Here is a 14450-nt window from a genome sequence, read left to right as displayed (position 1 = left end):
AAGAAGATGACAGCGACCTCAATTTGTCACAATATATTTATATATATATATATATATAAAGTTCCTGATGACAATCTAATGAATAAGCGTCAGAGAGTAGGAGTCCAGATTCTGCTACAACTCTGACTTGGTCTGCTTATGTCCTTTTCTGTAGCACTCAAGATCTCCCTTTCTTGTTGCATTGATCAAAGCAGCGTTTCTCAACCTCTAAGTTTTGCAACCTGAGTTTTCATAACAGTTTTAATTGTGCCCCCCTAATGTTTTTTTGAAATCCTAATAAAATTTATTCCTATATTTTTTGCTGCCGATACACCGCTACAAGTTTAAAATTTTCCTATGAATAGCGAAATTACGCCACATATGGCAACATTCGCTCCCCCTTTTCTGTTACTTTGCACCCCACAGTTAGAGAACCGCTGGATAAAACAATGGTGAAGTACCAGATCAGATGGAAATCGTGCTGTTAATTGGCTGTTTTGTCTTCAGTCCCTGCATCTGTATGTCAAACATGATGGTACGTTTATTAGAACATAAGATGCAGTCCATCATACTAGTAGCTAAGTTGTCCCAATATCTTTTCCAGATAATTTTTAAAAGTTTCTGCTACAGCCACATAATTTGGTAGTTTCTTCCAGATTCCAACAACACTTTGTCTGCAGTCTTTAATGTCCTTCTATTTCAATTCTTTTGAAGTCCTTGGGTGTTTCACTGTTTAAACTGAGGGAATTCTGCTGGATCGGCTTTGTTGATAACACTGAGAGTTATTTAGGTTTAGGTTTAGGTTTATTTGTCATATATAGGTTAACACAGGGTCAACATACAATGAAATGTGTATAAAAAGTGTTTGCCAGTCATACTGAAAATGTGATAAAGTAGAACGCACAAAAAGAGTGAGTAGTAAGAAAATAAATAATAACTTTTTGCTGAGATGACTCGGAGCTCTCGTCGGTGCAGCCATCTTACGGCGCAGCCCAACTACCTACACACTTAAGTAATTCAGTCGCTGCTGTGTTATGTTACCACTTTGTGCTCAAAACCGTAAATAATTACACCGAGCAGCAGAATTCTTTTATCGCGTTACCATTTTAGCTCAACTAATTGTGAAGTCTTGACTTACAGAATGGCACTCAGTAGGTTGTGTGAACGGCCCGAGTTTTGGGGTATAAGCGCAGGAGATATAAGTGCTGGTTCTGTCTGGGTCTGCTGCACAGACTATAAAAACATCTTTCTCGTCATTTACCTGCAAGTCAGGGTCAATTTTAATGTGCCTGTTTCATTTTTCTTCTTTTTATGAAAAGCACAATTAAATGATTTCAAGTACAGACCATGCTGAATGTGTAGAGCTTTGATAGAGCATATATTTAGACTTTTTTCATGCTTACAAAAAAATCACTCAATATATTTGCCAAACATATCAGCCCTGAGTGGCACCAGGATGGCAAGCATTCACCTTATATGTTCCTGCCTTGCACTAGATCAGGTCAGAATTGTTTCACCTCAACCATGTACTGCAAAAAAATAGGTCCACACAAAGCACAGAGGTGGGTTGGCTGCTGGCTAAGGAGCACTTTATTTAGACGTATTTCAAATTCCTTTTATGATTGCTTACTTAATGAAGTGGGCCTACATACTCTACATTACCCTACATGCCCCAAGGATGAGTCACGATTAGATATGTCAAACCGAAGTTCTCCATTTTCATATATTATTGTTTTAATTTGACAATTATCACAAACATGAAGTTTTCACATTCGTTCAATAAAGTAAAATGACGTGCTGTGTTCTCATAGCCAAGGCTGACTGACTGAGCCTCCCACCCCACTGACACACAATCAAACATTTGCTCTCTAAGGGACTGTTGTTGGCAGGGGTTTGTCATTCTCTAAGGGAATGAATTTGGCAAGACGTCTCCTTTCTGAAGGCATATGGCTGGCAGAGATATTTGCATCAGAATTCTTTCTGGCCTGATAACTGTTCTGCGTGAGCGTGAGTATAGTTGGCAGACAATGTGATGCAGTGGCTAAGGAGCTGGAAATGTACCTAGAGGCTCGAAGGCGCACTGTGAACATGTCTTTGCGCATTATCTCTGTACGATTCATGTAAAGCGTTTTTTTGATGAGCCTCTCCCTGAGAGGCATAACATGAAAGCAGGACTGTTACTGTTTACTCTGAAGTAATTTTTGCCACTGCTGAGTTGTTGTCCTGGCCGCAGGCTCAGGAGGGAGACCCAATGAAGTTATACAGTGAGGACAGCAACAGGCTTCTGGTCTCTCAGCTCCACTTTGTTTGAAATAGGCTGCCGGACATTTACAGTTAAAGTTTGCCCCCTTTTGTCTCTTAAAAAGATGCCTGATGAGCAGTGAATGGATTGTCTTTCCAATTCAGTTGCATTGTATTGTAATTGCATGCAGTCGAAAGACCCCATTGAGGCCTTGCGCTGTTCATTCTCTAGGTTTGACACATGCAGAATGGGTTTATATGATGATTGCATTGAATGCTCCTCCATTCGGTGCTATTCAACTGAATTTACACTTCGGAGGAAATCTGATAGCTTCAAATGTGCTGTCTCTGTACACTCTAGCAAAGAACCAGGGTGGAAATCACGGGGTAAACATCTGTCCTTGTGATGACTGTCACAACAAAGGGGCCAACAGGGATGCCACACTCACATTAAAGCCAAGTGGACTAATAAACATAAAAGGAAGGTTTGTTTAAGAAAAACATAAACACAGAAGGGTATACTGTCTAGGTGATTTGGATGCAAAAGTAAGGAGAAAAACAAAATAACAAATAGTGATTAGAAAAATGCTTCCTGCAGAATTAAATTTGCAGCCAAACTTAAAGGTCTAGTTCACTGACAAATTCACAGCACAAATTGCATTTCACTCCCAGTAACATTTGTGTGCTTAACGTGAGAAGAAAGGCATTTACTTTATGTCTGGAAGCAGTTAATGCATTAATTCTGTGTGTGTCTGTCTGTCATTTGTTAATTAAATACAGATTTAAAAAAACAAAAGTCTAAAAAAAAAAAATCACCTGACTCATTTCCTGCTCAGCTGTGTGCTGTGGTTGTTCTGGTAGGATGTACTACAATGCCCACTTTGCCAATTATAATGACAAGCTTAGTGATCACAATCTGTGTGCCATTATGAACAATGCTGTACACCCTCTCTTTGACCCACTAACACTGAGGACTTTCAGACAGTAAATTATTCAGCAGAAGGGTGTCAGGAAACGCTACTGGGGCTCCTTTATAGCAACAACAATTCATCTGCATGATGCCGCACTGGGACCGCCAAGTCAGAAGTTTTCTTTCCTTTGAATTTTCCTGCTTTTTAGTGATTCTGGTGTGTGTTCAGGCCAAAGTGTGTGTGTGTATATACTGTATATCCATCCATCCATTTTCCAACCCGCTGAATCCAAACACAGGGTCACGGAGGTCTGCTGGAGCCAATCCCAGCCAACACAGGGCACAAGGCAGGAACCAACCCCGTACTGTATATGTACTTAATAATTTATTTACTTACTTATCTATCTATTTATGTATTTACTTATTTAAACAGCTTCTGTAAAAAGCCAAATTTCCCCCTAGGGACAAATTAGAACATGAAAACATTCTACACAAGAACAGGCCATTCAGCCCAACAAAGTTCACCAATCCTATCCACTTAATTCTTCTAAAAAAAGCATCTAGTCAAGTTTTGAAAAGTCACTAAAGTCCTAATGTCTACCAAGTTCCAAGTATCTATGGTTCTATGTGTAAAGTAAAACTTCCTAATGTTTGTGTGAAATTTACCCTTAACAAGTTGACAACTGTGTCCTCATGTTCTTGATGACCTCATTTTAAAATAACTGTACTTATTCTCCTCATAATTTTAAACACTTCAATCATGTCACATCTTAATCTTCTTTTGCTTAAACTGAAAAGGCTCAGCTCTTTTAATCTTTCCTCATAGCTCAACCCCTGTAGTTCTGGAATCAGCCTAGTCACACTTCTCTGGACCTTTTCTAGTGCTGCTATGTCCTTTTTGTAGCCTGGAGACCAGAACTGCACACAGTACTCCAGATGAGGCCTCACCAGTGCATTATAAAGGTTGAGCATAACCTCCTTGAACTTGTATATATATATATACTTATATATTTATATAACGTAACATTCTGTTAGCCTTCTCAATGACTTCTGAACACTGTCTGGAAGTTGATAGTGTCAAGTCCACTCTGACCCTAAATCATAAGGTATACTTGCGATTTTCAGACCTCACATTGTGTATTCAAAACTAACTCTTAACATCGGCCAATTCTGATAAGGTTCCTTGCACCATCACCCTCTGCAGCCTTCTGGAAACATCACCCTGACCTCCCACTTCTTTTAATTTGATGGCCAACCCCTCATGTGGCACCTTATCAAGTGCTTTCTGAAAGCCCAGATAAATAATATCATATGCCCTACATTGATCATACCCTTTTATTACTTCCATATAGAATTCTAGCATGTTGGTAAAACATGACCTCCCTTTCTGCAGCCATGCTGAATGTTCAGTTAAACTCATGTACTTGCCATGTGCTCATCTTATCCTTAATAATTTCTTCCATTAATTTATATATGATGCACATTAAGCTTATTGGCTTGTAGTTGCTTGGATCGGTCTGGTCACCCTTTTTATATAACGAGATAATATTTACCATTTTCCAGTCCTTAGGAATTTCCCCAGTGCACAGAGACTTCCTAAAAATATGTGTTCAAGGGTTAATATATGTACCCGCTAACCTCCATAAGAACTTGAGAGTAAATATTGTCTGGTCCTGGTGATTTGTTTGATTTCAGCCTATTTAATCTGAGCAGTACTTCTCTCTCTGTAATTTCCAAATCACTCAGTACGTACTTAGTAATCCCGTTTACTGCTAGGTTATCTACTTCCTCACATGTGAAGACCTCAAAAAAAATCTGAGCTTAGAGCTTCTGCTGTTTCAGTGTCTGAATTTTTTAATTCCCCTTTACTATTCCTGATGCTCTTCACCTCCTCCTTGACTGTTCTTTTTCTACTAAAACACTGAGAGAATCTCTTTGGGTCGTATTTCGCCTTATCTGCTATATTCCTCTCCAACTGTCTTTTAGCTTTCCTGGTATCCTTCTTAATGGTTGCCCTCATGTTCTCCTACGCTCTACAATTCACACTGGAGTTATTAGTCTTACATGCCTTATACAGCTGTTTTTCCCTTTGCAGTTTCTTTTTTAACTCTTTATTAACCCACTGTAGAGTTTTTTTTAAATGTCCTATTAATTCCAAATTTAGGTATGTATCTGTCCTGCATTACATATAAATCATTTTTAAACCAGTTCCACTGCTACTCAACTGTCCCCACACTTGGAAGCTTATCCCAGTCTATCCATTTTAGACTTTGCTGCATTTGCTCAAAATTTGCCCTACTAAGTCTTTGCATCCCCACTCTTTCAAAACACTGAGAATTGTACTATATTATGGTCACTTGACCCTTGTGGTTCAATCACCTCTACACCCTCTATCCTGATTATTACAAAATGCTAAATCCAGACAGGATTTGACCCCATGTTGGTGCTTTAACAAACTGTGTTAAAAAACAGTCACTGATTATTTCTAAAAAATCCTGCCCCTGCTTCCGCTATTTGTAAGGTTATCCCAGTTAATATTTGGGTAGTTAAAGTCCCCTATGATTATAATATCCCCCTGTAGACTTGCATTTTTAATATTACCAAAAAAGATGTGCATTGAAATTATTGCCTGCATTAAAAACTCCTAAAATAAGGCCACTTTCCCTAATGCTTCCCAGACTAATCCAGATGTTCTCACTAAGGTGGGGCCCATCGTCCAATTAAAGAGGACATATTTAAATTCTGTTTGACATAAACAGCAACCCCACCTCCTTTTCTGTTCTTCCCGTCTTTCCTAAAAAATGTGTATCCCTCTGTGTTATACTCATCCCCATCATTGTTATTTGGCCAGGTTTCCGTTATTGCTATAATAGCATAATTATGCTCCGCTACATACAGCTCCAACTCACTTGTTTTATTTTTGATACTTCTAGGATTAAGGCAAGCAATTTTTCATGTGCTACTCGTTTTACTTTTACAGTTAAACGTTGGATTAAAATTTACATTACTATGCATTTCTATTTTACATTATTGTTTGTTCCTTCATGGTGAGTTATAAACCTGGCCTATCCTAAACTCCCTGCCCCCCTTACCATAGTTTAAATAATCCTCAACTAAACTACTCATACGTCTCCCCATCACATTGGTGCCCCTCCAGTACAGATGTAACCCATTGTGCTGGAACAGGTCCCATCCGTTCCAAAAGGAGTCCCAATGCCTGCCTATGCGCAAATTGAAAAAGAAATGTAACCAATTGTATCTCAAGTGTTGTACACTGTAAGTCGCTTTGGATAAAGGTGCCGGCCAAATAAGTAAATGGACTACCTTGTCACTTCTGCTCCTCAGCCTGGCATCAGCTCTTTAAATTTGGATTGCAGGACTGACAGACTACCCTTATGTATGTCATTTGTTCCATCCATGCATCCATTTTCCAACCCGCTGAATCCAAACACAGGGTCACGGGGGTCTGCTGGAGCCAATCCCAGCCAACACAGGGCACAAGGCAGGGAACCAATCCTGGGCAGGGTGCCAACCCACCGCAGGACACACACAAACACACCCACACACCAAGCACACACTAGGGCCAATTTAGAATCGCCAATCCATCTAACCTGCATGTCTTTGGACTGTGGGAGGAAACTGGAGCGCCCGGAGGAAACCCACGCAGACACGGGGAGAACATGCAAACTCCACGCAGGGAGAACCCGGGAAGCGAACCCAGGTCCCCAGGTCTCCCAACTGCGAGGCAGCAGCGCTACCCACTGCGCCACCGTGCCGCTTCATTTGTTCCAATAATGTTCTATTTATCCATCCTAAATATACATTGGAAACAAATAAGAAATTCACAGCTCCATGGTGCTTGAGTGCATCTCCTTCTCTTCATCCACATGAATCAAAAAAATAGGAAAAGGTGAGGTGGAAGTCAAGCTTCTTTCCATGTACTGAGTTTTTCTGTGGGGTAATGTACACACTGGGACTTTATGGGGTGTCTTTGTGTGAAAAAGTGTGTCAAAATAGAACTGATTTGATGACAGGTTACAAACATTACACAGCAGCAGAAAAAACATACCTAAACAGGCAAGTGTGACTTTTAGAGAAATATTTCTTGTTTTCCACCCCCCAAAAAAACTCTTTAGCGAGTTTCAGAATTGCTTGCAAAATTTATTTTTTTGTCAATTTTGTAAAACCACATACAAATTGAAACTGTGCTCTTTCACTCATCACTAATAACAAAACTTACAGTCCTCTGGGCCCAACTAAGCAAATGCCAATCCCTGTCTAAAAGGTAGACTGGCAGGTCCATTTACCATTCTTGCAGTAGCTTTATTTATTGTGTCCTGCTCACTCTTTCTCCTCTCTGTCCTCTCCTTCTCCTTCTGCCAGCTCTATTCCTGTCACTACTTGACCTCCAAGTAAAACTAGTGAATGATTTGGGGTGCCTTTTAAGTCCTTTCATGGAACTGCTTCAAGGGTCAGTAAAGAGTGAGGGAACTCCTGGGATCATTCCGACAACACTCCCTGTAATGATGGCCCAAACTGTTTGTGTAGTCCTGGACCCGGCCTTCTAGTAGCCTCCTTAGCATTAGTATTGTTTACCCCAAGAAAACCAATACAAAGACAATTAATTTTTTCAACACAAAATGACTTTATATGTAACAGGAATATGTAAAAAACAAAAAGTTAACATAATCACAGCAGGAACCCTGAACAATGGCTGTTTCACCACAACAATCAAGCACTGAAATCCAATCAAAGCTTTTGATAACTTTACCTGTGCAGGCTGGTATAGCTCTAGTTGAGTCCTACACATACTAGGGCTGTCAAATTAGTCAAAAAATAAGGTTTGAATATTCTAATTAAATAGAAGGAAATTTTCAAATATGTTAACATAATCACAGCAGGAAAGGTACCTGTCTATGTCCACCACTGCACTGATTCAGGTTTGCTACACGTGCTTTGTGTGATATATTTTAAAATGGTTCCCAATGCACATACAGTAGGCACTCTTCAAGCAGATGTTGAAAGATTTTTTGTAATATTTTTCTGTTACTTGCGCATGACCTGCACAATTGCATTGCCACTCCACACAGCCCCTCTACTGGTGTAGAGTAGTGAGGTTCAGATGTTCCCAGAGCTTACTTCATATAGCGTGAACAACTTGATGCCAAATTGTGCTCACTTGGATATGATATTCTGTATCTACGACCGTCTTCCCTTGTAACCCACTTGACTTTTGTCAATACTTATTTTATGATCAAGAACATACACCTTCTGCATATTTTGATACACATCTCACAGTTTGTACAGTACAGCTGGATCACTGGCTTCATCATAGTCAGCGTTTTTAGTGAAATGCAGGTGTTTCATAATGAGTGAAAAACAATACTCATTTATAACTTTTCCGAAAATGGGTGTCTGTCACAATTGGTTTGTGGACCAGTACCATCTCTGGACTGGTTCATCCACTATGCCCTGCAGTATCAGCAGACTGAAAAACACCCACATGTTTTCTGCAGCGACAGGCTGATAGAGACTGAGACAAACAGATAGTCTTCTGTGACTTTAATGACACAACTCGACATAGCAGTTTGTTTCAATAACTATTTTCTCCAAAAGAATATCATCCGTAAATCGTAAATAGTCCTGGGAATCACGAACAATTGACATCTTTAGACCAGGGTTATCTGTAAATGGGCAATTAGAAGATGCAGGATTGTCAGCAGTCGTATAAAGCTGACACCAAACATGAATATTACTGAAACATGGCAAGTCAGAATCTACTGGGCAGTCTGATGACCAATTCACATCATCATCACTGTCGCTCGATTCAAGAAATGGTTCTGGTTGTTCTAAAACTGGCTTTATGGCTTTTCATCTGCCATTGTGTTTTTGGTTGCAGACACCACCACACTCATCAATATTGAGGAGTTTACCACAGAGTTACAATAAAGTGGCAGAACACTTAGAAATTTCTGTGATTTTTTTGCAGAATGATGTTATTTCATGCACTAGATTGCAACAGAATACTGTCCCAAAAGTTATTAGGGCTTAACGCTGTAAAGTCGATCATTACATATCACCCAGTGTCGTGCAGTGAAGTTCATGGCTGTGGACTCCTTCAGAGTCAAGAGTTACAAATACAGTGGTGTGAAAAACTATTTGCCCCCTTCCTGATTTCTTATTCTTTTGCATGTTTGTCACACAAAATGTTTCTGATCATCAAACACATTTAACCATTAGTCAAATATAACACAAGTAAACACAAAATGCAGTTTTTAAATGGTGGTTTTTATTATTTAGGGAGAAAAAAAAATCCAAACCTACATGGCCCTGTGTGAAAAAGTAATTGCCCCCTTGTAAAAAAATAACCTAACTGTGGTGTATCACACCTGAGTTCAATTTCCGTAGCCACCCCCAGGCCTGATTACTGCCACACCTGTTTCAATCAAGAAATCACTTAAATAGGAGCTGCCTGACACAGAGAAGTAGACCAAAAGCACCTCAAAAGCTAGACATCATGCCAAGATCCAAAGAAATTCAGGAACAAATGAGAACAGAAGTAATTGAGATCTATCAGTCTGGTAAAGGTTATAAAGCCATTTCTAAAGCTTTGGGACTCCAGCGAACCACAGTGAGAGCCATTACCCACAAATGGCAAAAACATGGAACAGTGGTGAACCTTCCCAGGAGTGGCCGGCCGACCAAAATTACCCCAAGAGCGCAGAGACGACTCATCCGAGAGGTCACAAAAGACCCCAGGACAACGTCTAAAGAACTGCAGGCCTCACTTGCCTCAATTAAGGTCAGTGTTCACGACTCCACCATAAGAAAGAGACTGGGCAAAAACGGCCTGCATGGCAGATTTCCAAGACGCAAACCACTGTTAAGCAAAAAGAACATTAGGGATCGTCTCAATTTTGCTAAGAAACATCTCAATGATTGCCAAGACTTTTGGGAAAATACCTTGTGGACTGATGAGTCAAAAGTTGAACTTTTTGGAAGGCAAATGTCCCGTTACATCTGGCGTAAAAGGAACACAGCATTTCAGAAAAAGAACATCATACCAACAGTAAAATATGGTGGTGGTAGTGTGATGTTCTGGGGTTGTTTTGCTGCTTCAGGACCTGGAAGGCTTGCTGTGATAGATGGAACCATGAATTCTACTGTCTACCAAAAAATCCTGAAGGAGAATGTCCGGCCATCTGTTCGTCAATTCAAGCTGAAGCGATCTTGGGTGCTGCAACAGGACAATGACCCAAAACACACCAGCAAATCCACCTCTGAATGGCTGAAGAAAAACAAAATGAAGACTTTGGAGTGGCCTAGTCAAAGTCCTGACCTGAATCCAATTGAGATGCTATGGCATGACCTTAAAAAGGCGGTTCATGCTAGAAAACCCTCAAATAAAGCTGAATTACAACAATTTTGCAAAGATGAGTGGGCCAAAATTCCTCCAGAGCGCTGTAAAAGACTCATTGCAAGTTATCGCAAACGCTTGATTGCAGTTATTGCTGCTAAGGGTGGCCCAACCAGTTATTAGGTTCAGGGGGCAATTACTTTTTCACACAGGGCCATGTAGGTTTGGATTTTTTTTCTCCCTAAATAATAAAAACCATCATTTACAAACTGCATTTTGTGTTTACTTGTGTTATATTTGACTAATGGTTAAATGTGTTTGATGATCAGAAACATTTTGTGTGACAAACATGCAAAAGAATAAGAAATCAGGAAGGGGGCAAATAGTTTTTCACACCACTGTATATGAACCCAAAAGAGTAGCTTATTCACTATTCATTCGGCAGCATGTATACGGACTACTGGTTATGTTTCATATCTCATCAGCATTCTTTACACACACATAGATAAAGTACATATTTGGCTAAGAAAGAACGTTACATTTATAGCGGCAAGAGAGAGCAGAGAGAGCGCATTTGCTCTGCACCCTCCATGTGTTCTAAATTTGTCTTTGCAATTCCACAATTCATACTCATTCAATACAAATGAAAGTATTGAGTAGTGAATTCAACTTTGACCTTAATTGAAATATTTAGTTGTTTTTTTAAAAGCTTTTACTGTAATTCTGATGCTTTACAGTAACCAATTTTAATACAGACTGTTCAACAAAAGGGTAACAAAAACAAAAATATTTTATTTAAGGTCAAAATTTAGTTTTTACTGTAAATATTGGATTTTTTTTCTTAGTTCGATCCCATTTTTTTTTTATAACATTGAAAACCGTTTATGGTCTTACCTTTATTTGTAAATGAAGTCCATGCGCCTATCCTTCTCCACGAATATCTCTGTCAATTTCTTGTAAAAGTCCTCCTTATTTTCCTTAAGTTTTAAAAGTCTTAATCTTCCATTTTGTCAGTCAGTCGGAACAAAAAATAAAATAAATGGACCGCTGCAGTGAACTTTCTGATATCGGTAACTTATTAGCGCCTACAGCTGCTGCGTAGAAGAACAGCAGCAACAACAAGCACCTGCCATCTGACAGCATGGATTACTTCAGGCATACTTCATCATCTCCCAGCACCCCTTGGCTTACACCACTGCCTCACAAGTCACCTGCTCTGGGACTCCATGGACATCATTAGTGCATAACACCTCTTATCAACGGTGGCCTATGGTCAATGGCAATAATAACATTGCCGCTGTACCTGCCACCTGGGTATTGTACAGGCCAAATCTTGTTCTGCACAATGGCAGAGTCATTACAATTACAGTCCCCACTGGGCCCTGCTTTATCAATGTATAGTAAATACAATAAGTGCCTGTGCTTACTGTTGATATTTTACTGATATCTTCTATATATGAGGTCTCCAGGTGACCAGCATCTGGCACATTAAAGTGTGGTATGAGCTGCTCTCCAGCTGGCATAATGTAGTGACCATTAACACATGACAGCATTTTCCCATTATCACCCTGGCAATTATTCAATATCACTTTTTTACAACTGCTAGAGGAGATGTGCAGTGTAGTCAGAGATACTGGGCCTACCACCCTGACCAATGGCTGTTTCACCACAACAATCAAGCACTGAAATCCAATCAAAGCTTTTGATAACTTTACGTATGCAGGCTGGTATAGCTCGAGATGAGTCCTACACATACTAGGGCTGTCAACTTAGTCAAAAAATAAAGGTTTGAATATTCTAATTAAAATTAAGCAAATTTTCAACTGTATTTGAAGTTATTTTAATGATTCTAGGTGTTACTTGTAGATATGCTTTTTAAGACATTATTATTATATTAACAGTAGCAACATCAACAACAAAAGCCAGCAAAAAAATAGACATACTCAAGCAACTGTTATTTAATAATAAAAGACAGCAAAATTATGCGCTGATGCCCAGTGTAAAAGAGAAGCATCTGCACAGCCGCCTTGACTTCAGTATAGCACTGACGATAGATAGGGTGGAATTGAAGAGTCGCATAGTGTGGGGGAGGAACGACCTCCTCAGTCTGTCAGTGGAGCAGGACAGTGACAGCAGTCTGTCGCTGACGCTGCTCCTTTGTCTGGAGATGATCTTGTTTAGTGGATGCAGTGGATTCTCCATGACTGACAGGAGCCTGCTCAGTGCCCGTCGCTCCGCCACGGATGTCGAACTGTCCAACTCTGTGCCTACAATAGAGCCTGCCTTCTCACCAGTTTGTCCAGGCGTGAGGTGTCCCTCTTCTTTATGCTGCCTCCCCAGCACACCACCGCGTAGAAGAGGGCGCTCGCCACAACCGTCTGATAGAACATCTGCAGCATCTTATTGCAGATGTTGAAGGACGCCAGTCTTCTAAGGAAGTATAGTCAGCTGTGTCCTTTCTTACACAGAGCATCAGTTTTGGCAGTCCAGTCCAATTTATCATCCAGCTGCACTCACAGGTATTTATAGGTCAGCACCCTCTGCACACAGTCACCTCTGATGATCACGGGGTCCATGAGGGGTCTGGGCCTCCTAAAATCCACCACCAGCTCCTTGGTTTTGCTGGTGTTCAGGTGTAGGTGGTTTGAGTCGCACCATTTAACAAAGTCTTTGATGAGGTCCCTATACTCCTCCTCCTGCCCACTCCTGACGCAGCCCACGATAGCAGTGTCGTCAGTGAACTTTTGCATGTGGCAGAACTCCGAGTTGTATTGGAAGTTAGATAGATGGATAAAACAAACTTTTGAATCGACTGTCCCAGTCACAGTGAAATATTATGCAGGCGTATTGCTGTTGGTTTAAAGGGGCCCCAGTAGCAACTGACCCACGTCTACTGGATGATTCATTAGTTGAAAGCCCTCAGTGTTAGTGTATCAGAGAGAGGATGTGCAGCATTGTTCATTATGGCACTCAGTTTTGTTTTAGTTCTCTTGTTTGCTACTACCTCCAGGGGGTCCAGAGTGTGCCCTATAACTGAGCTGCACTTTTATTTAGTTTGTGGATTCAGTGGGCCTAACTTGAAGTGATGTTGCTGGCTCTCTCTAAAAAAAGTCATGTCTCGTCCCAGGATTTTTTTATATAATAAAGAGACAAAAAAATGCTCACAGGCTTCATGCTTGTGTGAAAACATAAAAAGATGTAATTGAACAAAATGTATGTGTGTACAGAAAATAGGACAGAATGATGAAACTTGTTTGTGTTTTGCGTACGTGACAAGAAGCATGTATACTTTCTGGAAGTTTTCTTTTGATGATGTGTGTGACAAGAAAATATACCTTTAGGGTAATGACTTTACAAAATTGGAAAAGTACAATGAGTCAGGACGCTATTTTTTGCTTACGTGGTCAACGATCAGGAGATTAGAAAGGTATAAAAGAACAAGGACATCTGCGCTCGAGGCAGATGAAGCGCGGTGTCCTAGGACTGTGTTTCTCTGACATTTTACCCTTGCCTGGTATGTATTAATAAAAGGTTTTGACTAATTTTAATTTTCTTCTCTGTCTTCAGTCATAAAAAGTGTCCACAGTTTTTGGCGCCCGGACGTGGGGCAAGAGACGGCCGGTCGACTCCTCCAGCGAGACCATTTCAGTGATCCGTCTTACCAGCGGACTGCCGTCAACTTGAGCTCCGGCAGCAGAGCATGCAGCTCCGGCAAAAGTTAGGACTGCCCTGTCCTGAAACAGTTCTTGTGTGAGGAGTCCCTGGTCTCCTCTTTGCTACATCCACAGTGACTGAACGGATTTCCAGACAGAGCTTGCACACTTCCAGACTGGGGTAAGCACCGGGGGATTTCCGAATATTTTTTATTTTCTAAATAACGGGAGGGCGAGTTTCCTGTTGACCGTCTAGTCATACTCATATCTCAACGGGTTGCTTAAGGTGATGGAGACTTGACCCAAGCAG

The sequence above is a fragment of the Erpetoichthys calabaricus genome, chromosome 2, assembly GCF_900747795.2.
Source record: "Erpetoichthys calabaricus chromosome 2, fErpCal1.3, whole genome shotgun sequence".
NCBI classification, from domain to species: domain Eukaryota; kingdom Metazoa; phylum Chordata; class Cladistia; order Polypteriformes; family Polypteridae; genus Erpetoichthys; species Erpetoichthys calabaricus.
Note: the sequence above shows the minus strand (reverse complement) of the source record.